This window comes from Dermacentor albipictus, chromosome 5 (genome assembly GCF_038994185.2).
Source record: "Dermacentor albipictus isolate Rhodes 1998 colony chromosome 5, USDA_Dalb.pri_finalv2, whole genome shotgun sequence".
Lineage (NCBI taxonomy): Eukaryota > Metazoa > Arthropoda > Arachnida > Ixodida > Ixodidae > Dermacentor > Dermacentor albipictus.
Genome location: NC_091825.1, coordinates 53,283,575 through 53,307,952, shown reverse-complemented (window position 1 = coordinate 53,307,952; position 24,378 = coordinate 53,283,575). Strand labels below are relative to the sequence as shown.

At 47.4% G+C, this 24,378-nt stretch overlaps 1 long non-coding RNA gene and 3 other non-coding genes across 4 annotated transcripts; 1 reads left to right on the top strand and 3 right to left on the bottom strand.

Moving 5' to 3' along the window:
• The first annotated feature begins 1,168 nt into the window (after positions 1-1,168).
• LOC135899153 (uncharacterized) lies at positions 1,169-23,778 on the top strand. The gene is made up of 3 exons (XR_010563541.1): positions 1,169-1,333; positions 23,320-23,450; positions 23,538-23,778. It is a non-coding gene; the product is annotated as an uncharacterized lncRNA (long non-coding RNA).
• Positions 3,249-3,321, bottom strand: TRNAK-CUU (transfer RNA lysine (anticodon CUU)). The gene has a single exon. It is a non-coding gene; the product is annotated as a tRNA-Lys (tRNA).
• TRNAK-CUU (transfer RNA lysine (anticodon CUU)) lies at positions 3,465-3,537 on the bottom strand. Its single transcript has one exon. It is a non-coding gene; the product is annotated as a tRNA-Lys (tRNA).
• On the bottom strand, positions 3,680-3,752 carry TRNAK-CUU (transfer RNA lysine (anticodon CUU)). The gene has a single exon. It is a non-coding gene; the product is annotated as a tRNA-Lys (tRNA).
• Positions 23,779-24,378: the final 600 nt, after the last annotated feature.

Below are 24,378 nucleotides of genomic sequence, written 5' to 3'. Positions count from 1 at the left end.
CCCTGCGCTATTTGACAACCGCAAGATGAGAATCCTTTTTTGGCAGAGTACGCGGCATTTCAATCAATTTAGGCTTAGGGTACGCTGGCCGCTGTGACACAGTTAGCGAAAAGCAGGTCGACCATTGTGTCATAGTTACTTTCGCGTTGACTGAATCTTACTTTGTATGGCCCCCCAACCGCTAGCATATAACTGTTTTCAATACTGAAGCTTGTGGAAATCTCGATGATCAGCTTCTGCAAGAAATCACACAGGAGTGTGTTGCTGGCACTGGCGCAGCGCCGGGCAAAATATAATGCGTAGGAGCTCAAGAACCAGGAGCTTGTACCTGAAAAATTTGTCTTCTGAACGACTGAGAACACGCTTTGCACGAACGCATTTATTTTGAGCACGCGTAGAAGGAATTATGTGTCCATCTGGCTGGGAGTCTGTGTTGTGGCCACCTCTGTATATGTGGCCTCCTACAGCATTGGCTGAGCTGAAAGAAACGCGCGGTCGTCCGCGTATTTGCGCTTTCGAGGAGCAGGACTGATGGCCTGGGAATGGGTGACTGCTCAGAAATAATTAACATATCTCTTCGTCGTTAGTTTTTCTGGCATTGTTCGGAATACTTCAGTGCTTTGTGCGCCTTGCTTGTAAAAGCAAATCGGCTTTGCTCGGAATCTCGCCCGTTCACCACTTTCGCGAGTTTCGCCCCTGCACGCAGTTTTCCTATAAGGTTTTAATACCAGAATGACACATGGTTGTAATTTACGTTTTCTCAGCTGATACCGTCCGGTGGAGTCTTGTACGGGAGCTGCTGCTGTGTTTCGTGGGGCCACAACAATGTGAGAATGCACAAAAAGCGCGGAACGAGCAATTTCATGTAGAGCAATATAAACGCTTTCCTTCACAAGGCTTCTTGCGTTTTTATGGAATTGCGCGTTTCACAAGAGATAGCTTGGTTTAAGGCTTGTGAATAGCTCTTGCAATCGTATGTAATTATTATACTAACTAGCAACAAAAAAAATCTGCACCTAGACAGCACACGGTTGAGCAATAGAAGCAAGCAGCAGATCACCGTTTGGCGCAGCTGGCGCAACACATGCTATAGCTAGCGTTCAAACTGCGTGCGGCCGAAACAGAAGCCGGAAGTGGGGTTGAGTTACACTCAACCGGACACTGCCATTCGGCCGCTGGCCTGTATGGCAGTGTCCGCTCCTGTCAAATTCGTTTCTCTATACGGCGCGAGCATGAGCGAAGACGAAGAAGAAAGAAGTGACTGGCAAGACTGGGGGCTGCATAAGCAAGCAAGCAAGCAAGGCTGCACAAACCCTTCGGGCGCATCTTTCAAGTGAGAAACGCGCTAAGTACCTTGACATCACGAGTGCGTGTACTTGTTCTGCGCACTCGAAGGCAGTTGTGTGAAACGTTAGGCAGTTTGTTTCGGTAGCACCGGGTGACAACTGTCTAGCACTGCTCGCGGCAGTGACGCCCCAAAAGGCGATGCACAGAAACCAACAGCAAGGTTCAGCGTTGCAGTCAAGCTTCTCGGATAGTGCTCTGACTGCACGCGGGGACATGTTTGTGCGACACAGCCAAGGAGATTTAAAGAGAGAGAGAGAGAAAAAAGAACATACTTAAGTCCAGTTGACAACCGCGCAGAGCGATGCATTCTTGGTGTGATTGGCTCATAAACATATGAGTGTCTATACGAAGAGTGCATTTCGAAGTAATACAAATATTAGTAATAGCAGCACGTTATACGATAAAATAATTTTATATTGCAGTGAACTATAGGAAGGCTGGGTAATACATATGCATATTTACATGCAGTACATCCTATGCGTATAATTTGTATAAATTTTCAGTTGTTCCATAGTGCCATGATGCACTCGTGGCGTTTCCCATGCGTCCGTTGCTTCTTGTGCAACAGCGATCGAAACGCGGCAAGCGTCTCAACGCGCTGGCTTGCCCGTGAGAACGGGTGTTCTATGCCGCTTGTCGACGCATTCGTCCGTGGCGTAATGGTGTCGCCATCAGGCTTTGGGCTAGAGGTCTTTTTTCGAATCCTGGAGTCGGATAACGTTATTCATATTTATTTCGTTATTTATAATGCCGTGCTTTGCCGATAATGACGAGTTCGCGAAGTTCCAAAGTCGTTTGAAACTGAAAGAACAAAGTTCAGGCAAATTCATGTTCTAGCCATGGCATAGAGTTTCCTACAATAATCCCTAGAGGGAACTGTGGCGCTGCAATCGTTCATCCACCGTGGGAATCTAGGGAAGTACAAGAATTTGACTGTTCTTCGTGTTTGGTGATTCAGACGTTTACGTTTTCTGTGCCTTCAATGTCGTAAATTTAAGAGCATTCTTTTCGAACTGCAATGACGTTTCGAACATGCATAATTGCTGCTAATTGCAACGATTCAGCTTGTCGAGGTGGCGAAATCGAAATGCGCCAAGTGTCTCAAGACACTGGCTCTCCCGCGATAAATTCATAAGGGCGTTTTACGCAGCTTCTCAATGCCTGCGTCTGTGGCGTAATGGTTTCAATGTCGGGCGTCTGGCTCCGTATTCAAACCATGCCATCGGACCATTTTGATAAAGTCTATGTAATTATTTATTGCGTGTTTCTTTGTATAAAATGGCGAGTTTCCAAAGCCACGAAGCCGTTTGAAAGCGGAAGGACGAATCTTAGGCAAAGTCGTGTTCTTCACATAATTCCCACGCTGGCTGAACCGCCCGTCTGTAGCTACGCTAGCGCCAGAGTTCCCTGTAGCAATTATTGTAGGGAACTCAATGGTCCATCATGCTCATGCTGGCTGAAACTCCATGCTTGCTGCTCCTCTCATCATCATCGTCATCATCATCATCATCATCATAAAAACATTGGTTGGTCTCTATAGGGTCTTTTGTTGTAGTCCGTCAGGGAATGTGTTACAATTGTGACCAGCATCGGAGGCAATCTACGTAGACAGCTAAGGAGACAGCTGAGAGAGCTTCAAGGTCACGTAATGGGACGCGTTTTGAGCCGTCTCTAAAACGTATGGAAGATGGATGGAAGATGGATAGATGAATGGATGGATGTTATGAGCATCGATCCCCTTTAGAACGGGCGGTGGGTTGCGCCATCAAGCTCTTGCTGTTATACTGCCTAATGTCCGACCCAAGCTAAACTATAAAAAAATAAAAATAAATAAAAATAAGCACTATGAGGGTAAGCGTGGGGGCGCAACGAGGGATCCATGGCAAGGAAAGAAAAAACAGCGCCAAACGTGGGGCTCGAACCCACGACCCTGAGATTAAGAGTCTCATGCTCTACCGACTGAGCTAGCCGGGCGCACAAATATATGTCTTGGGAAGCACTACTGGTGTGTGCAAGGGGAGAAATATTCGTTAGAAAATAGGAGGAGAAAGGGGAATAAATGAGGGTAAGCGTGGGGGCGCAACGAGTGATCCATGGCGAGGAAAAAAAAAAAACAGCGCCCAACGTGGGGCTCGAACCCACGACCCTGAGATTAAGAGTCTCATGCTCTACCGACTGAGCTAGCCGGGCGCACAAACATATCTCTTGGGAAGCACTACTGGTGTGTGCAAGGGGAGAAATATTCGTTAGAAAATAGGAGGAGAAAGGGGAATAAATGAGGGTAAGCGTGGGGGCGCAACGAGTGATCCGTGGCAAGGAAAGAAAAAAACAGCGCCCAACGTGGGGCTCGAACCCACGACCCTGACATTAAGAGTCTCATGCTCTACCGACTGAGCTAGCCGGGCGCACAAACATATCTCTTGGGAAGCACTACTGGTGTGTGCAAGGGGAGAAATATTCGTTACAAAATAGCAGGAGAAAGGGGAATAAATGAGAATAACCCCCGTATTCTTAAACACGCCTTCACTTGAAGCTCCTCCTCGACTCAGCCAAGTCGAGGCGACGGGGCTTCCTTCACTCAAGGCTCCGTTGCGTTTCACGAACACTACTTCAGCTCTCCTCCGCCAAGGAACGCCTTGATATTGCGCCCTCGACTTAAGTGAAGTCTATCGACCGAGAAAAGCGTGAGATATCGAGACTATTCTTCAATGTGCTTATTAAAAGTCCCATTACTTAAGACAAATATGTGTTTCAGTTCATTCGTCTTCCTAATCAAACAACTACATGGTGCAATGCACAACTTTAGCTCGGCAACGCTGCCACTGCGAGCGTTTGACTGATAGAGCCAGCGGGAGCTGTGTTTGAGGTCTGGCAACAATCACATCCCAACAGCGGAGAGCATGGCACAAGGCTGAGAACCAAGATAATTTTTGCCGGCATTTCTCCGCTGCTCTTTAAATGACCACTGGTTATCTTCCCTCCTCATTACATGCCCTGCCCATGCCTATTTCTTTTTCTTGATTTCAACTAATATTTCATTAACTAGCGTTTGTTCCTTCACCCAATCTGGTCTCTTCTTATCCCTTAACGTTATACACCCATCATTCTTCTTTCCAAAGCTCGTTGCGTTGTCCTCAATTTAAGTAGAACCCTTTCGCAATCATCCAGGTTTCTGCCCCGTAGGTGAGTACTGGTAAGACACAGCTGTTATACACTTTTCTCTTGAGGGATAATGGCAACCTGCTGTTCATGAACTGAGAATGCCTGCCAAATGCACCCCAGCATATCCTTATTCTTCTGATTATTTCAGTCTCATGATCCGGATCCGCGGTCACTACCTGCCCTAAGTAGATGTATTTCCATACCACTTCCAGCGTCTCGCTACCTATCGTAAACTGCTGTTATCTTCCGAGAATGTTAAACATTATTTAGTTTTCTGCAGATTAATTTTTAGACCCACCCTTCTGCTTTGCCTCTCCTGATCAGTGAGCATGCATTGCAATTGGTCCCCTGAGTTACTAAGCAAGGCATTATCATCAGTGAATCGCAAGTTACTAAGGTATTCTCCGTTAACTCTTATCCCCAATTCATCCCAATCCAGGTCTCTGAATACCTCCTGTATACACGCTGTGAGTAGCTTTGGAGAGATCGTATCTCCCTGCCTGACGTCCTTCTTTATTGGGATTTTGTTGCTTTCTTTATGGAGGACTACGGTGGCTGTGGAGCCGCTATATATATATATATATATATATATATATATATATATATATATATATATATATATATATATATATATATATATATATATATATACCAGAAAAAAAGCAGTTCTGGGTCCGGGTAAATATTCACAGTGAAGTAGACGCGCGTATGAAGCGGTTTATTGACGTTTCGGCCGGGGTCCGGCCTGGATGAAGGCCGGACCCCGGCCGAAACGTCAATAAACCGCTTCATACGCGCGTCTACTTCACTGTGTATATATATATATATATATATATATATATATATATATATATATATATATATATATATATATATATATATAAATATATATATATATATATATATATATATATATATATATATATATATGTTATAACGAAGAAGAGTAACCTGCCTGCGCCACAGCACCATCGCTACCGGTATGAGCTCGTGGTTGCTGTCCGTGCCGAAAATGGCTCTATTCGATTCTGCGTCGACTACCGACGTCTGAACAAGATAACGCGCAAGGACGTTTACCCGTTACCGCGCATCGACGACGCCCTCGACTGTTTGCAGGGAGCGGAGTTTTTTTCTTCACTGGATTTACGTTCTCGATACTGGCAAGTTCCTTTGGCACCATCTGATCGACCTAAAACAGCATTTGTAACACCTGACGGATTATACGAATTCATCATAATGCCTTTCGGCCTGTGTAACGCTCCAGCCACTTTTGAGAGAATGATGGATAATATTTTACGCGGCCTCAAATGGAACACATGTCTATGCTACCTGGATGACGTAGTTGTCTTTTCTGAGGATTTCCTAACACATCTCAGCCGTCTCGAGCACGTTCTGAAATGCCTTACTGACGCGGGACTTCAACTGAACTTTAAAAAATGTCGTTTCGGCGCCCGAAAGCTCACTATTCTTGGCCATGTTGTATCGCGAGACGGTGTCCTTCCAGATACAGCCAAGCTCCGCGCTGTCACCGACTTTCCACAGCCAAAGGTTTCCTTGGTTTATGCTCCTGTTTCCGACGTCTCATTCTAAATTTCGCTTCCATAAGTGCACCTCTGACAGCCCTTCTGAGTGGCCACAAAGAACTTTCCGCTTGGTCGCCCGCCTGTGATGACGCCTTCACGAAATTACGCCTCCTGCTAACCTCACCACCTATCCTCCACCACTTCGATCCTGCAGCCCCCACAGAGGTCCACACCGATGCCAGCGGCGTCGAACTCGGCGCCGTACTCGCGCAACGAAAAGCGGGGTTCGATGAATATGTCGTTGCCTACGTGAGCCAAACTCTGAAAAAGGCCGAGGCTAATTACTCTGTTACAGAGAAAGAGTGTTTAGCCATTATTTGGGCCCTTGGAAAATTCCGTCCTTATTTGTATGGTCACCCTTTCGATGTAGTCACTTACCATCACGCCCTTTGTTGGCTGTCTACCCTTAAGGACCCATCTGGCCGACTTGCTCGCTGGGCTCTTAAGCTACAGGAGTACGACATCCGCGTTCTCTACCGTTCCGGCCGCAAACACACGGACGCTGACGCCCTTTCTCGCTCACCGGCCTCCGCTGACTGCGCTTACCTATCCACCCTTGAACCCACACTTACATCTCATGCACTTCACAACATGCCGTCGGAGCAGCGCAAGGATCCCTGGATCAGTTCTCTCATCAGCATCCTTTCTGATCCATCCATCTCTTCACCATCACTCGCTTTTCGCCACCAGGCTACCCACTTCTGCATTCGCGATGGCCTTCTATACCGTCGTAATTACCTTTCTGACGGTCGCAAGTGGCTTCTTGTGATACCTCGCCATCTCCGTGACCTTATCTGCGACGCATTCCACGCAGACCCTCAGTGCACGAATGCTGGCCTCTTCAAGACCTATGCTCGACTACGCATCCGATTTTACTGGCGCGGCATGTATAACTACGTCCGAAAGTTCATTCGCTTCTGTGCTCAGTGCCAACACCGAAAATTACCTCCCGGACAAGTCTACCCGTCACAACCCCTTACCTGCCCTAGTAGGCCCTTTGATTGCGTTGGTATAGACATATACGGACCGCTACACTCTACTCCAACAGGCAACTGCTGGATTACTGTTGCAGTAGATCACTTGACCCACTATGCTGAAACAGCCGTTCTGCCGACTGCCACTGCCCGCGTCGTTGCATCGTTTCTGTTACGACATTTCATTCTTCGCCACGGTGCGCCTCGCGAACTTCTGAGCGATAGAGGCCGTGCCTTTCTTTCCGATGCTTTGAAGGCACTGCTCAATGAATGTCGAATTGTCCACCGCACCAGTACAGCGTACCATCCGCAAACTAACGGCATGACCGAGCGCTTCAACCGTACTCTTGGCGATATGCTCTCGATGTACGTCACCTCGGATCATTCAAACTGACACCAAGTTGTCCCTTTCGTGACGTATGCGTACAATACTGCGGCCCAAGCAACTGCTGGATTTTCCCCTTACTTTCTCCTATACGGACGAGAACCTTCTACTACGCTCGATACCATTCTTTCATATACACCTGACGCGTCCGAAAGTACTCCGCTATCTGAAGCTGCTCGTCATGCCGAGGAATGCCGCCAGCTTTCTCGCTCTTTTTCCACCGAGGACCAGTGGCAGCAGCAATCCCGTCAAACTGCCGACCGTTCTGCTCGAACTCTTTCTCCTGGTTCTCTCATATGGCTTCAGGTACCCACTACCACACCCGGCCTTTCCGCAAAACTTGTCACAAAATACCTAGGACCCTACCGCGTCCTGGAGCAAACGTCCTCCGTCAATTACGTCGTAGAGCCCCTCACGCCATCGACGGACCTGCGCCATCGCGGCCGCGAACTTGTCCGCGTCTCTCGCATTAAGCCGTACTACGACCCAATAGTAATCTGTTCGCCTTAAGCCACCAGGATGGCCCCTTTTTCTGCGGAGGGCGATTGTAACGAAGAAGAGTAGCCTGCCTGCGCCACAGCACGAACGCTACCGGTATGAGCTCGTGGTTGCTGTCCGTGTCGAACGCTCCTGACTGCTACCCATTCGCCTGCCCCCGTTGCTAATAAATCTCTTAGCAATATATATATGAACCAGAAGAACGGAGGTTAACCCAGGAGCCCGCTATTTATTAATAATACTTTAAGAAGCCAACATACAAAGACACCAAGGACAACACAGGGGAAATTACTTGTACCTACTAATTAAAATGAATAAACTATAAATTAATGAAATTGAAAGTGGATGAAAAAGCAACTTGGCGCAGGTGGGGAACGATCCCACGTCTTCGCATTACGCGTGTGATGCTCTAACCAATTGAACTACCGCGGCGCGGTTTCCCCATCCACTTGGGTATTTATCTTTTTCTACTATAACTAACATTGGGAATGTTAGCCAGCGCTACCACTCACCAACCTTGGCGCCGGGATGTGGAACTCTGCTCTGCCGCAGGCGTCACGAGTACGTGATTTTTTTGGGTGAAGGCAACTGGTCAATAAACCCACACATGCTACTTGAAAGCATCAATGTTGCTGGATTCGAGACCCTGGTTGTATAACACAACTGAATGAAGTTGTCTTATATGTAATTAGCCCCCAAGATTCGTAGATATTGTACGGTCATGTCGAAAGATTATCGTTGTGAACAGATGAAGGGAAGAAGATCACCTTTATTACGCACCACGTTCTCAGTATAGTCTCAACGGAATGCCCCAGCGCCTGAAAACATGATGCGCGCGTGATACGTGACGCGTTCTGTCTGCGCGCTCAGGAGGTCGAGAGAGCGTCGAGCGAGCTTCTATATCGGGTGGGCGCGGCATCGTCAAAGACCCGCAAGGCGACACCGTATGATAATCGCTCCATTACGGCGAAGCCCAACTTGACGCCTCGCTGCACACCACGACCTTTGCTTTCTCAACGAGACGCAAGAGGCGTCCTCACGTTTGCGTTGCGCGAAGGGACGGGGAAGTGGGAGGGCGGAGAGGGCGTGAATTGAGGCTGCTTCCATTTTCATCTGCTGCTTTTTTTTATTGTAAGCTTTGCAGCGCCCATAGTGAACTTGGGTGAGTTGGCAATCGATAGTAAACCAGCAAAAACGCATTGCAGACGGGACGTATTTAACGTAGGTTTGATCTACCTGTTTCGTTGCCTATGTGCAGTGTTTAACGAGCACTAGTGCAAGCCTTATTCCCTTTTCGTTGGGCTTGCTTGGCTTTTAAGTTTCCCAGAGTGCTGCGTATCCATCCTTTTCTTCATTCCCCGAAACCCCCTTCTCTCATACACGTGAAATAGCAATACCAACGCGTGCATGGTTGACCTCTGTCATTTTTATTTTACTGCTTTAATGCGATGAGCACTGTTAAAGCGTACTCACGCACTTTCCGGTGTGCTGTCTATCTAACCGTTTTACCTCCAACTTATGTCACTGGGTTGTCCATGGCCTAATGGGTACAGGGCATCGGGCTGCTGTGCGGAGCGAACCGGCTTGGAAACCAACAGTTCGACCAGCTATATATGCGCAGCTTTTCAATGAACCTCTTTTACGCTTACTTGAGTTATTGGGTATACGTGCCACTGGCCGGGGCGCAGCGACGGAGGGGGGGGGGGGGATGATTATGGGGCTTCAACTTCTCCCCCCGAAATTTTTTCTTGCTGTCATGCACAGCCCACCAAAACAACCCCCGGCGCAGGAAATCATTCTGGACTTTGTATAGAATGTCTTTTTCGCGCCCCAAAATACATTTCAACGCGAACATTGCAGACTCGGGCCGGATTTCGCGGCAACGCACATGCAGCGGGAGTCACATGACGCAAGGAGCCCCGTACGCACACGAAGCTTCAAAGCCGTTTTGATGGTGAGCGGGCTGGTCGCGGCATCTCGCGGAGGCCGTGGAATATACGGAGCGCATGGATTTCAATTCCAAAACTTCGTGGGTATAATGTTCTCACAACCTTTTGATACGAAAGGTGCATTAACATTTCCGGAGTCGTGCTTTAGATTTTCAATTACGGAAGGTTGTGGGTTTTATGTTCTTATAAACATTTGACGCCAAAGGTGCATTGACTTTTCTAAAGTCTTACATCTGACCATACAAGAGTCAAGCCAAATCAACACACTAGCGGACTTTGACTTTGACTTTATTGAAATTTAGACAATATACAGTTGTCCAGGTGAAGATGGCTAAAAGTGACACACGTGGTCACCTGACTAGGCCCTAGACACCCTTGTTCACGCAGGCACAGTTTCGACATAGAGTTATGAAGTACAAACAAATTCTTACAGGAAGACTGCAACAATTCACATACAGCAATATACATAGACTGTACATTCAAATCAATCTAATTAAACATATATAATAACTACAAACATGTTCACTTGACAAAAATAAAAAGTCGGCAAAGCACTTCATTTAATTTGTGCCGTCATGTCACAGAAAAGAACATCAACATTTTTTTTTTTCGCCTGCGCCAAAGCATCCATCTCAAGACACTATAGCCAGCAAAGGTAACTATGTTGTTATTTATTTTTTCTACCTTGACTTTTATTCACTAGGTCAAATTGAGCCTCTTCGATTTTCTTGTTCTTGCTACCCGTGGGCTGCCAGATCCAGCCAGAACGCATGCGTTTTTCTCGTGTTGCCCCGACCACCGCACGGCGCACTTGGGTGCGCGTTCGTTTTTCTCTGGCCGAGTGGATTATGGCGTTGCAGTGTTTTGGACGCTTTCTGGCCACCAGACGAGAAAAGGAAACAATGGTCGCTCGCCGCCATCACTGTGGGGACTCGACGGATTGCGCCACGTTCGCTAGAGCGCATCATCTTCACATCGATGTTATCGCAAACTCTCCGGATAGTCTTTTGTCTCACCGGTGTAGGATACCGAGCAGTGTGCGTACGGTTCTTTGTGGACGAAGCATCTCACGCTTCCTTCAAAATTACTTCAGTAGCCACATTAGGGGGCCAAAATAGGCATTCTATTGGGGCCAACATGCTTTCCTTTGCGCTTTTTTTTTTGTTCTTTTCGGTTACCCACCCCAAAAAAGAAAGAAGACATTGTTGCGGCGCAGCCAATTGTCGCATGGTGAAAGTTTGGTTTTGGTACTTATCTTGCGAAAAATAATGGGCCACAGGACTCTCCAGTTGCCGGATATTATTATATTATTGCGATAGCAATTATAGGGACACTCTAGGCGCATTCCTGGCGTCGACGCCGCCCTCATATTCAGTATAAAGTCCAACGCCGATAACATCGTCACCGCGTGCCGCATGCTGCATGTGCGAGAGAAATCGTGGGTGTGGGGGGAGGGGGAGCGGAGGGGATGGGTGAGCCGATGATGGTGTCTCAGCCTCCTTTGCGCAAGGGAGAAAATCGGCGAGGAAGCACGCCGCCTTCCATTCTAAAGTTCGTGTGATATTTTCTTTACTTATTAAACAGGCAAAAAACACGGAGGCATTGATATCAGTTATTTCTGGCACAATTTTTGGAACATACGAATATATTCTTTTATTTAAAAATATATTTTTTTACTTGTCTTGACAGTGCGTAGCGTTCAAAAATTCGTTTGCAGCATCTTTAGCAATGGCAGTGCAGTTATTAGTCACGTATTGGATCCCTCGACAAAGTCTATAAGGAGGAGGCCGAGCTGCAACGTGAGTCCTCCCCCGAACGAAATTTCTGGCCACGCCCCTGGCCACTAGGTATGTGTCCGGGGCTCTTCGGTGAACCGCTTTGACGACGACTTGCGTCACTGGATATGTACCACTAGGCATGCGCACCTCTTCGATGACGGAAAGGAATCATTGAACCGGTGCAGGTCGGAGAACAGCGCATTTACTGTGTCGAGTCATTGCGTCATTTACCCCCCCCCTCCCCCGCTAAGTATAGGGTACTTATGGACCAACCAGCCCGAATGTACGCATCATGCAAAATCAGTGGGCGCTTCCGTGTAACAATGAACAACCAACAACGAGCCCAGCTCGAAACGTAGCTTTCCACTGGTCTTCCCGTGGAGCGAGAAAACCAGTGAACTGACTTGACCGGTTGCTTTGGAAATGCTGGCGGCTTCTGTTGCCGGCTTTCCCGCAACATTTGGCCGTTCAAAGGAGAAACAGAAATAACGTGAGTATACTCACGCAGTTACTCAAAGAACGAGCTTTCATTTCTATCACAGCTTTCCAAGCAAAGCCGCATCGCCGGGCAAAAATCGCGTCCGTGATAAAAGACTACTTGCACAAGCGGCGGCCAAGCGATTTCGATGTTTTGCGGTGAAGGTGAACGCAAACGCGCGCATCGCAGTTTCGCTTTTGGCACCAATTCTGTTCGCCGTGCCGCTAATTACGTTCATCAATTAATCCAACGTAGTGGGCAACATGGTTGCTTGTGTTGTCGCCTGAAACTTGAACTAGCCCACTTTAGCACCGTCACAACCTTTACGGATGTAGTATTGTCCCACACACATAACCATCGTCGTAGATCCTGCGTTTATTTTATTTCGATAAAGCTGCGTTCCCGGTACTGTATTGTTAGGAGGGGCATCCGCGTGTCAACGTGCATTATGCATAAATCAATAAATAATCAATCAATCAAATAAATCACCTTTTATTTCTGCATGAGAGAAATTGGAACAGCGTAGAAAAAAGCTGCTGTATGTAGCTTGACAAGGCTGCGGTTACATATCGTAGAGCATAACAGCAAGCGAGCCGTGGAACACTTCTAAGCATACCACGCGTAGAAACAAACAAAATACGCTAGTTAAACGCATGCTGTACGACAATAAATTGCACAATAAACATACATTTGTAAAACATAGAGGGCTTGATGAGACGCGTTAAGCCAAAAATGCGTATCTAGCACGGGTAGAGGAGATAACACAGATTGTTCCTCATATGTAAAGCAAATATAGTGCTTTAATGAAATATTTGCACTGAAGCGATTAGAGCAAAATTGACTTACGCAGGTTATGCGATCATGTGTACCCCTACGTCCGATCACGATCACTTCAGCTTAAACACCTGGAAGTGATACTCATACGCATGTACCTTTTTTAAATAATTTTTTTATTTATTGCCTGTTTTGTACTGCTATATCAAATAACAAAAGGCATTTGAGAAAACAAGATAGGTTAGTAAGTTTTCAGCAACAAGTGTCAGCCTTACTGGGCTGACTATTTTAGAATTCTTTGAGCGCGGTCAAGAGTTCCACCTTTGACAGCCACGCAGGTACACAATCTTGTTCTTTCTGAATTCCCACAAATCTGGACATGCATTCTCGAAAAAGCATTCGTTAAAAAAAAAGTATACATGTACCAAAAATGCATCCTCCGTTAACTTGAACAGAAGTCGGCTGTGTTCCAATAGCCGAATAATAGAGGGTTTCTTTCTTTCCTCGCAACAGTTATTTTCCAGCACTTAGCTCGTTTCATTGACGCCTTCGTTAATTGGGGCCAACACGGAGGGTAGAATTCGCCCTGCATGAAGCTGCTTCATTCTGAGCGACAAAAATGTGTAACAGCAGCCAAAGAAATCGTCACTGTTTAAAGCGTAAACGAAAACGCTGCATGCACAGCAGATGGGGCGCGTTGAGCAAGCAATATTTTCACCGCAGGAAACAAGTGCTGAAAAAGAAAATGGGATTCTGGTTCTCCAAAACAAAACAAAACAATACTTGAAAGGTTGCATTTATAACTCCGTTTATAGGGTGTTGAGAACATTTCTGCCCCTTTTCACGAAAAAAAAAAAGCTTTTTTTTGTACCTCGTTCAAGTACGAAACCAACGGATCGACAGCCTGTGGTTCTGTTTAAGCGGCAATTCCGTTTAGGCGGTCTTCGTTTACATTGAAATCCGTGACCTGCCACTGACATACACGCGCTCAGGTTCCGGCACAAATATTTTTTTAATTGGCCTTTGGCCTTTGTTTTTCTTCAATTACTATATCTATAAAGCGCAATTAACAAAGATCAACTTCTGAGAGAATAGCTAATCAGCCTAAGCATATTTAATGTTTATTTGTATTGTCCCTTTACCTACACGTAAAGTAGAACGACAAAGTTTGAAAAATTGGCAGTTTCGCCCTCAAGTCGAAGCACTTACAGCGATAGCAAGGCTTATCCTTGCGCGTGAACTCCTACTGCAAGCATACGCGGGTGCGACATATATAGTTGCGCCAAAATTTCTGGCGCTCTTAAAAACTTCGAGAAGTTGTGTGGTGTCCGCAAGAGCATCGCACAGGCGCCACTGCGCTGCCTTGAAAGAGCGGTGCCTTAGGTCACTTTCAGGTAGCGAGCACAAATATGGTTCTTGCACATTTCACCAGCCTGAGATGAATAGGGATAAAAGGCATGCGCTGCGAACGGAATGTTCCATAAATGTTGTTGCCATGCTGCAATCTAAACAAAAATTACAAGGCAGAACTCTGTAAAGAAGATAATACCTGGTTTCAGCAACTATGTCGGCTAAATGATATAGCATCTACCGTGCGCGTATATGCTGTTCAGGTAAACCTATAGCATATATACGCAACATGACGGCGAAGATTCACCTGGAGTGGCCATATAACGCAATAAAAAAAATGCTGGCTCTCCCATAATCGAGAGTAGATGTGAGCATGAAATAGCTACCCGCAAAGTAGATTGATTGGAGATGATACTAGCAACAATCTTAAAATGGGTGTAGTGCCTGTTCGCAACGGCACATTCCACCGCCCCACATCACACCGCGCCATACTGTGCACTGGTCTATATGGACGCAATAGTTACCTCATTGCAAGTGTCGTCTCGGCCAAACAGCCATCTGCGGTGCGAATTAACTCACGGACCGCTGGCGTTGCAAGGAGCACAGGCAACCCTGTCTGAGCGCCAAAAGGTGACAATTAAGTGTATAGCGCCCTGTATGTGCCCTTTAAACGTCGCTATTGGAAATAAATAAAGCTTGAGAGTACTACAAGTTACCGCTTGAGCGATGTTATAAGCAAACATATGGAAGAACTCGGAAGCAATATTTTTTGTAACTCATTTGGGCAGTAACCAGCGTATGTAATCTGGTCCTGTACGCTGGATTGGGGGCCAAAGGCAACATTTTTTAAAGTTTTGACTAGTTGCCCGGATGATCTCGTTTCGTTCTCGCAACGGTGTTCGGATCGTCTCCTTCCATTTTCGTTTTGAGCGCTCGGATAGCGGCTCAGGATTTTGGCCCAAGGTCTCTCGAAGGACGCCGACAACGGGAGCTAAAAGCATTTCATGCTTAAAACATGTCTTGTCCCATCCGTAGAGCGTAACCGACCGAAGCGTTTACATGCCGCTATCTCTCAAGTACATACGTTGTGCAGCTGAGGCTCGTAACCGATGAGTTTGCTATGACACGTACGTACGAGCACGCGCAGAAGCTGTACCACGCAGCCATTACTTTTTCGTACGTGCCGGCCTGCCTACACCGAGTCGAGAAAGGCAACGTTTCGGCCGCGCATTCGCTCCCGAAGGACTCAGCCTGTACTTCCGAAAGGGGTGCATTCTCGAAATAAGTTATTGCGCCACATCTCCGAGGAACCGCGACGAAGAAAATACGTCTACCTTCTCGTATAATGTTTTATTTGTTTCCGCGAACGGCGTGCAATCCCCGGGCCGCCGTGCTTGACGGTGTGCTCGTGCCTGTTTCTCGTGGAGAGCTGCGTGCCACGCAGCTATGCGCTCCGGGTCTCTGACGACGTCGTTTCATCCGAACTCGTCATCCGTGAAGCATCGCCGCTGTCGCTCTCGCAAGGTCGTCGCATTGAGGATGAGGAATGCATGAGGACGAGGAACAACCGTGAGCCAGAAATCAAAACAGAGTGGCGAAATTAAAAAAATAAGAGAGCGTCCTAAGTATGTGGCTTGCGGTGTGAATAAGAATCGTTAGCGTGGCGGATTTAAATTTCGACGTGCGATACGGTCACTCTTCGCCGGGAAAAACCGCCACCTCACCTTGATCTGGCACATTCAAGCGATGCTCTTTTAATGTCGAGCCTCTCTCTCTCTCTCTCTCTCTCTCTCTCTCTGTGTGTGTGTGTGCGTGCGTGCGGGTGTGTGCATGGTGTGAGACGTTACTAAGCATACTGCAATTTACGGATTGTAGCCTATAATTTCGCAAAGTCTATCGACTTCAAACTAATTTACATGGCGACACCACTTCCGAAATATTCATTCCCACAGTGTGTGAGGAAATACATCAGCGTCCCCGTTACTTTTGACCTTCAGTGCATACAACGGCGTTTTGTTGAAAAGTAAGCGGAACAGCAGTTCAGCTTTGCCGCAAGCCGGTATCAAAACTGGCGCCAGCCTCATTATTCGCTAGAAGATATGCCTTGCAAACTCATCGGCTGCAATTCGTAAATTTTAATATGTGCCTTACGGTAATCGTTAAAAACGTAATTCAATATTATGTTAATCGGTCGAATACATAATACCTTATGTATTTTGATTTATTGTGCAAGTAATACCCGCATCTTTGCACTATCTCTTTCAATGGTCGCAATTCTGCAATCTGCTACAGGAAATAATACTAATTTGTGTATATTCTAAAGAAGACACTTGTGGTGTTTCCAGGGATTATTATTATTATTATTATTATTATTATTATTATTATTATTATTATTATTATTATTATTATTATTATTATTATTATTATTATTATTATTATTATTATTATTATTATTTGATATTAAAACTCACGTACACACACAGGCAGGGAAATAGGGAAGGAGCGTGCTGGCAACTGCTACAGAGAGAGGCACACGGCCTGCCTACTCTTTCGGAAGGAAATGACAGAAAAGTAAGTTGAAGATAAGGAGAACGGAATTAAAGAAGAAAGGAACAGCAACATGACAGGCCACAAAGACGAAATTAAAGCAAGGCGTACAGTGAGCAAGTAGGAACAGAACATACACGCAGGATGAGAAAAAATAGCTCACCGGTTGCACTAAATAGAGAAGGATGTAAAAATACAAAAAAGAACAAAGTTAGCAAAATTATATCTCGTCCCTTGCAAAGTCTCTCACAAGCGGAAACTCAAGCCAGTTTCCTGAAGAAAAGTAAGCAAGGTGCGATGAGCCTGGTCACGCCGAGAAACACAGCCACTGGGATGTAGACAATGATCAAGGGTCGTACACTGAAAGCCAAGTAGGTCCGTTAGATAGCGACGTGCTCAGCAAAAGGAAAGCAGGGCACTCCATAATAAAGGGCTCAAGTGTATCGCAGGAGCCGTAAAAAGCCCACGACGAGCTGTTGACACGTCCTTTCCAGTATAAACGTTCAGGCACCAACACACAGCCAACCCTCAACTTGATCAATAGATCTCTATCACAGCGACGGAAGCCTCGGCCACGAACACGGCGTGGGCCACCAGCATGGGGAAGCAGTAACACACTGGTCTGGCTGCTGGTTGAATAGGTATCTTCGAATCAACAGACGAGCAACTTAAACCTCCACAAAATTTCCGGACAGTCATCAAATTTATTGTGAGCCCAAGACGAAGCAAGTCGATTGGCCTATTTGTTTCCGGCTATACCTACGTGCGAGGGTGTCCACTGGCCAACGAGGAATACTGTACGAGATGTAATTCTGTCGCCACACTCAAAGATACTACGCAGAAATGGGCGATCAGTGTCACTTCCCTGCAATATACTGTGAGCAGCATGGGAGCCCGTAAGGATGACGACCTCTAATGTCTTTAACTTCCCTCGCACGTACTTCGGAGCAGCATCAGTCGCTGCCAGCTCCACAGTTGTTGATGAGGCTGGATGTGGTATGCGAAATCCCGTAGGATGTCAGGCAAAGGGCAGAAGAAAGCTTTAGAGGCACCTTGGCCATCGCTGTGTACAGATGCTTCCGTAAATACCTTAACATAATCTGCAAATCTTGAATAGGTGTGACTGGACCAATTGCAATATCGCCGGAACAGGCAGTGTAGAATTTTTTTATGCATTTCTGGAATTGCAATATAAACTGGGAACAGACATTTACTAGAGCGTTCCAGAGGTGTAACTCAGATAGCACCTTCATGACTGGCAGCAATGGTTTTGAACAATGCCGCCATTTTCCCATTGCGAGAGAGTGGGCACTGAAACACTCAATTAAGAAGTGCTTGGCCATCCGATGCGAAGTGCAGACGCTCGATGTGGCGTAGAGCTATGGGACCTGCTTGAAGTTTTAGGGGCAACTGGTGGACATCAGTAAGTAATGGAAGATATTGTGCCTCGCGAGGTAACACTGTGGGCCGTTGTCGGAAACCACTTCCTCAGGAATCCCGTGGCGTGCGGAAAATGACTTGCAGTCGTTGACTACAGCTGCGTACGTAAGCTTCTCGAGCCGAGCCAGTTCAGGGTATCTGTTGGGTATAATATCTGTTGTTGGGTAATATCTGTATCTGTTTGGTATATCTGTTGGGCAGTTCAGGGTATAATCTGTTGCTATCAACCACCACTGGCTCTTGTAGTGAAACAAGTCCATTTCAGTGCGTTGACAGGGGCTTTCTGGGGGTCGGAACTTTTTAGTGGCATTGGCCTGTTACTTGTTGTTTTGACGCATTGCGGACATTGCTTCACCAGGGACGTGATAACAGCTCCTATAGTGGGCTAACAGACACAATCTCTGGCTCGAGCAAGTGTCTTTGTTATGCCGAAGTGTCCTTCATGCAAGAGTCGTAGGACTTCGTTTTGACAAGAGGCAGGGACGACAACTCGAGCAGCGAAGAGGAGTAAATGGTTCTCCAGAGTGAGCTGCTGTCGATGCTCGTAGAAGGGCTTTAGGTCCACTGGTAAATCTCTCCTGGTGGGCCTCTCTTTTTCCTTGCTCCACTGGGAAGGTGTGTACAAACAGGGTCTGTTTGTTGGGATGCCTTTAACCATTGAAGGCAGTGCTCCTTTATGGGAAAAGAGGTTTTCAAAGAGCATACGAAAGCGTCCATGTTTTCTTCGAGCTCTGTGTCTTCTATTTTTTTGGAGAGGCGCTCTGGAAAGAGTGTCTGCGGCTAGAAGGTCTTAGCCTGGAACGCATGCAATCTCGTACTGGTATCGCATCATTCTCATATTTAGCCTCTGTAATCCGGGTGTCAGGTCGTCAAGGCCCTTCGAAGTGAAGATGGGAACCAACGGCTTATGGTCCGTCTCCAGCTTGAACAGCTTTCCGACAAGATAATCGCTGAACTTGTCATATGCCCAAACTAAAGCAAGAACCTCTTTCTCGATTTGAGCGTAACGCTTCCCGGTCTCTGAGAGTAATCGTGAAGCATGAGCGATGACAGAAAACTTGCCATTCGTTTGCTTCTGCTGGATTACCGTCCAAACAAGACACAAAGAATAATAATTCCGTGTTCTTCCGGATCCCACTTCTGACACCATGTTGTAGACAGGGAGGAAGAGCGAAACGGCCAGACGAGGAGTCCCGTACGCACACGTTTAATGGTCTAGCTCTCAGACGTGTTCTATCTCCAGAAGAAGAAGAAGAGCACGCGCTGCCAGATCGCCGGCCACGCGCAGTCACGGGGAACTATGTCTCCCTGCTTTCACTAGATGGCAGCATGTACAATACATGCAAGCCAACAAAATTTAAAGAAAGGCGGTAAAAAGAACGCGGGCTCTGGCTTCCAACCCTTTGTACAGGACCGCATTACATACGCTAGTTACCGCCCAAACAAGTTGCAAAAATAATGATTCCGAGTTCTTCCCAATGTTTGTTCGCAGTGTCTCTCAAGCTGTAACATCTGGAACACTGAAATTTTAGTTGTCACTTTCAATTATACACTTCAGTTCCAGGAAATGCAATTTGCTGCGGATCTACTGCGCTCGCCAGATGGAGTCTACGCCTACCTGCTGTGTGGCGTGGTGCCAGACGCGTCTGATGCGCTGCTTTGCCTTCATGGACGAAGGAAGAAGGAGAGAGCATTGCGTCACGCAGCCAGCCTTGGCAAGCGAACGCTCCGCGATGTCAGCCCTTTTCTCAGCGGCGGCCCAACACGGGACCTCTTGCGTTGAGATCGCGAAGCAAGAATCGAGATTTGCTGAGACGTTTGGTCGCGCCTCCTTCAGGTGTCTTTCTTCTTCCAGCTGGGCAGCGTTGATATGGACCAGTGCGCAGCATGGCGTGGTGTGGTGCGGTGTGGTGTGGTGGCGTGTGCCGTTCCGAACATGCACTGCACCCATTTTAGGATTGTGGCTAGTGTCAACTCCAACAATTTTGCTTTGGTGGCTGCCACTTCATGCTTGCATCTGCGCTGGATTACAGGAGAGCCAGCAATATTTTCTCCGCAACCTATGCACCACCCTTTGAAATCGCGAATAAGATGACAGGATGAACGGTGCTGCTTTGTTTTGGACTGGTTCGAGAGATGAGCACAATGATGTGGGAAAGAGCAGCATAGTGACACATATCACAGAATGAAAGGGAATGTTTATTGCCAAGATATATCGCGGTTAAAGGTAGCTCACCAACACTTCACATGTCTGCACCCGCCGTGGTTGCTCAGTGGCTATGGTGTTGGGCTGCTGAGCACGAGGTCGCGGGATCGAATCCCGGCCACGGCGGCCGCATTTCGATGGGTGCGAAATGCGAAAACACCCGTGTGCTTAGATTTAGGTGCACGTTAAAGAACCCCAGGTGGTCAAAATTTCCGGAGTCCTCCACTACGGCGTGCCTCATAATCAGAGAGTGGTTTTGGCACGTAAAACCCCAAATATTATTACTTCACATGTCTGAAGCCATGGCAGGCCATACGCATGAATTTGAGTGCATTGGCAAAACAAAGCTAAAGTTATTCGCTTCTGTGCACCACGCTTACGGAATGACGAGGCCACGCTTGCCGAAGGGTAGAGTTAGATAGTTATGATAGAGTTTAATCGACACACACTTGATACAAATGGAGAATAGGCTTAACAACAAAATTTTTTCGTTTCGCCCGAAAGGCGAAGCATCAATTGCGATAGCAAATTAGTAGACAGCCATGCGAAGAATAGTAGTTTTATCAACCGTATGAACTTGTAGACACTCGCTTATTGACTAAACTAACAAGCATGGTGTCAGCGCACACAGGCAAACATCCACACTTCAGACTCGGTGACCGCGGACACTCGCTGTCAAAACGCTGGCGTGAGGAAGCGAAGCAGCAGCAGCGAACGAAGTGACCCTTCGTGCTTTCTATCGCTTCAACGCACACTGAGCTGGGTGACCCGCCATAGTTGCTTAGCGGATATGGTGTTGGGCTGCTAAGCATGCACGAATTCGCGGGATTGAATCCCGGCCACGGCGGCCGCATTTCTATGGCTGCGAAATACGGAAACAGCTGTGCACTTTGATTTAGGTGCATGTTAAAGAACTCCAGGTGGTCCAAATTATTCCGGGATCCATCACTACGGCGTGCCCTACGATCAGATGGTGGTTTTGGCATGTAAAAACCTCATATTTTTTTTTTTAATTGAGCGTGCAAGCACACAGCACATGCAAAGATACCAGCCGTCGGCCCACCTAGACTTAGCCCCCAAAGCAGATCGCTTTCAAAATAAAGGCCGCGCGACCGCGCATTGCTGCCAAAGTACAACCCCCCCTCCCACACTACGTCATCTCCCCCTAGTTCCGTACGCGCGACGAAAGACGGCGCGCTTCCTCCCCTCTTTCCTATTGGTCTCGAGCTCCACCACTGGAAGAGCTGGCACCACCGTCGACGTGACGTGGCATGAGAGATCACGTGGACACAGCGGCCGCGTCGTCTGCTTCGGAGGCGCCGAAGCGAGCTCAAAACGAAAGTTGAAAGTCCCAGCTGCGCTGCCGTTCTGATTAAGTGGTTAGGCTTTACCGCCTTGGGTGTCTGCTTGACAACATTTGAAAGTACTATAATAGGTAGTGACTGCCTTTGGAGGCGTGCAGCATGGTAGGCTACTGCTCAGTGCCGCAGTGCCAGACGTACGCAACGGAGTCCGGTGTCAGCCTTATTCACACGTAGCCGCAGAAGAAGGAGCTGCGTGAAGCTTGGCTCGCGGAACTTAGAACCGACAGACAGCCATAGGCTGCAGCTCGGGTACGCAGCAAGCACAGAGGCGAGGAAGATTTCTGCTACGGCGCCGGGATTGCGATGCTTTGATGAGTAGCAGAAAACGCGTACTGAGACGCTCGCCCGCGCCTGCTGCCCGGTTAATTCCATGACGGTTTCGTCTATGAACTTGATGCTAGATACTGGCACTGGAATGGAAAGGAAGCGGTAAGACGCACATTAAAAGAAAGGCTTGCGATATGGTCATGTTTCTGTTATGAATTAATGCACTGGATTACGAAAAAGCAGAGGGAAATCGCACGCTGAGAAGACCGATGCACATACAGTGCGACGCAACTTGAGAAATAATATGGGTATGTCCAAGAACTTAGAAGACAAAACAGATTGAATCGTCGCGACGGCACATCACAGTCGCTGTAGGCGTCGAAGTCTCTTAACGAAATTATGTTTGAACAGTTCTGATGGCGCCCACGCAACAATGGTTGCTACTGTACTGTCAAATGCTCATATGCTGCGGCCTAAAGCTCGCGGCACGGTGCGAAAACGAGCTCAAAGCGAAAGCAAAACATTGTGCGCGGACATGCATGCAGACGCGCAGTCGGTCGCTGCGGATCCGTGCGATCGCTGCAGTGAAGCTTCATTCTGTTATGCTCCATTTGGTTACACAGAAAACCCAATATGAGATTATATTTAACATGGTTTACTCTCAGCGTTTGCCTACCTTTCATGCAAGAAGCCGGTTCGGGAGACCCCATCGCGACGACCATGCGCATGCAGTGGCGTTTACTGTGCGTATTTGGTAAAGAGATAGCGCCTGTAAACGATTTTGTGCTTTCAGTTTGCCCAAGATTATTATATCGACAGTCAAAAGCTTACCTCGTTTTGAGAGTACTTGCACATATGTCTAGGAGGGCTGCTGCGTGGTGTTTTTATTGAGCGCCGTATGCGAAAGCTATGGGGAGCGCGCCGCGTGATCCCTCATACTACGCAAGGGAGGCGCTTCCGACAGATGGCGACTCCGTAACTCCTCGCCGCCAATATTCAGTGCGCGAGATTGAGCCGCTATCGTCGGCTCACCCTCGCACTCTTTCACTTGCACATACAGCATACAGCGCGCGGCGACGGTGTTATCGACCTTGGACTTTGTGCGTAACATATCGGTGACGGTGACGGCGACAGCAAAAGTGCGCCTGGAGTGTCCATATAACTGCATCGCAATAAAAAAAAACATGTACCCAAGGCAGTTTTTCAAAACATTGCAGCTTCCACAGGACGGGGGAGTTGGCTGGCTTCTGGCGTGCGGGCTTGCATGCGAGCATAGCATGCAGCTCTGCAAGCTCGCTCCGAACGCATGAGACAAAGGGGATTGCACGAGCAGCGCCCTCAGAACAAGGTCAACTAACTGCTATTTTGTACGCTGTTTCATACGTTAAACTCCGCGTAATTTTTGGCAAAAACTGACTGGTCTGTCCTTCCGCAGGGTTCGAAGGGGTTGCAGTCTGGCTCCGCTGCAGACCGTGTCCCGCACGGCTGAAGATCTCTACTTCGCTCCTGAACGCGTCACCTTATACAAAGTGAAATAACGCGAGATACCATAGCGTAGAACATCGGTTTTTGAGGCATGAAGCAGGAAACCGTGTGGAAGTACTATGCTTCTTTTAATTACCTGCGACACGGCCGATTTCTTTCACCCTCTCTCGTGATTTGCTGAACTTGGGAGTGTGCGGAATAAAGAGAAGTTTAATAGACCGTCGTCAACGTATATCGAAATAACAGAGGTCAACATTTCGCTTCTAAATTGTCACGCGACAATAAGAGACGAAGATGCTTCGAAGCTCCTCAAAATCTGCAAATATAAATGAACGTGCTGTCACGCTGTCTTCACGGTAAAGAATTCAAGTGCAGCACAACAGCGACGTAACAAAAGTACCCATTTATTGGGCGAACATGTGCTCATAAAGAATTCAGTGGTAATTCAGCAGTAAGAGTGAGGAATTCATAGCATTATGCCACACCTCCTTGAGATCCCCAATCCATGATTTAAACCGCGTTGACCACATTGCAAGGTTTTCTTCAGGAGCTCATTCGACACACGCCCTGCCTCTTCGAGGAGCGAAGTGCAACTGACGGGGGTCCGGAGCAGGCCAGTCAGTTTCACTATACATATGTATACACCATACAGATACACACACAAACATACACACTCTTCTAAGATCGCCGGTTCTCTTTCTGCCTCTCCCACGAGACCAGCCTCCTACACTCCACAGACATCCACTTTTTTCCCACTTTGACACTCCCAATGACAGCTCATTAAAACGAGT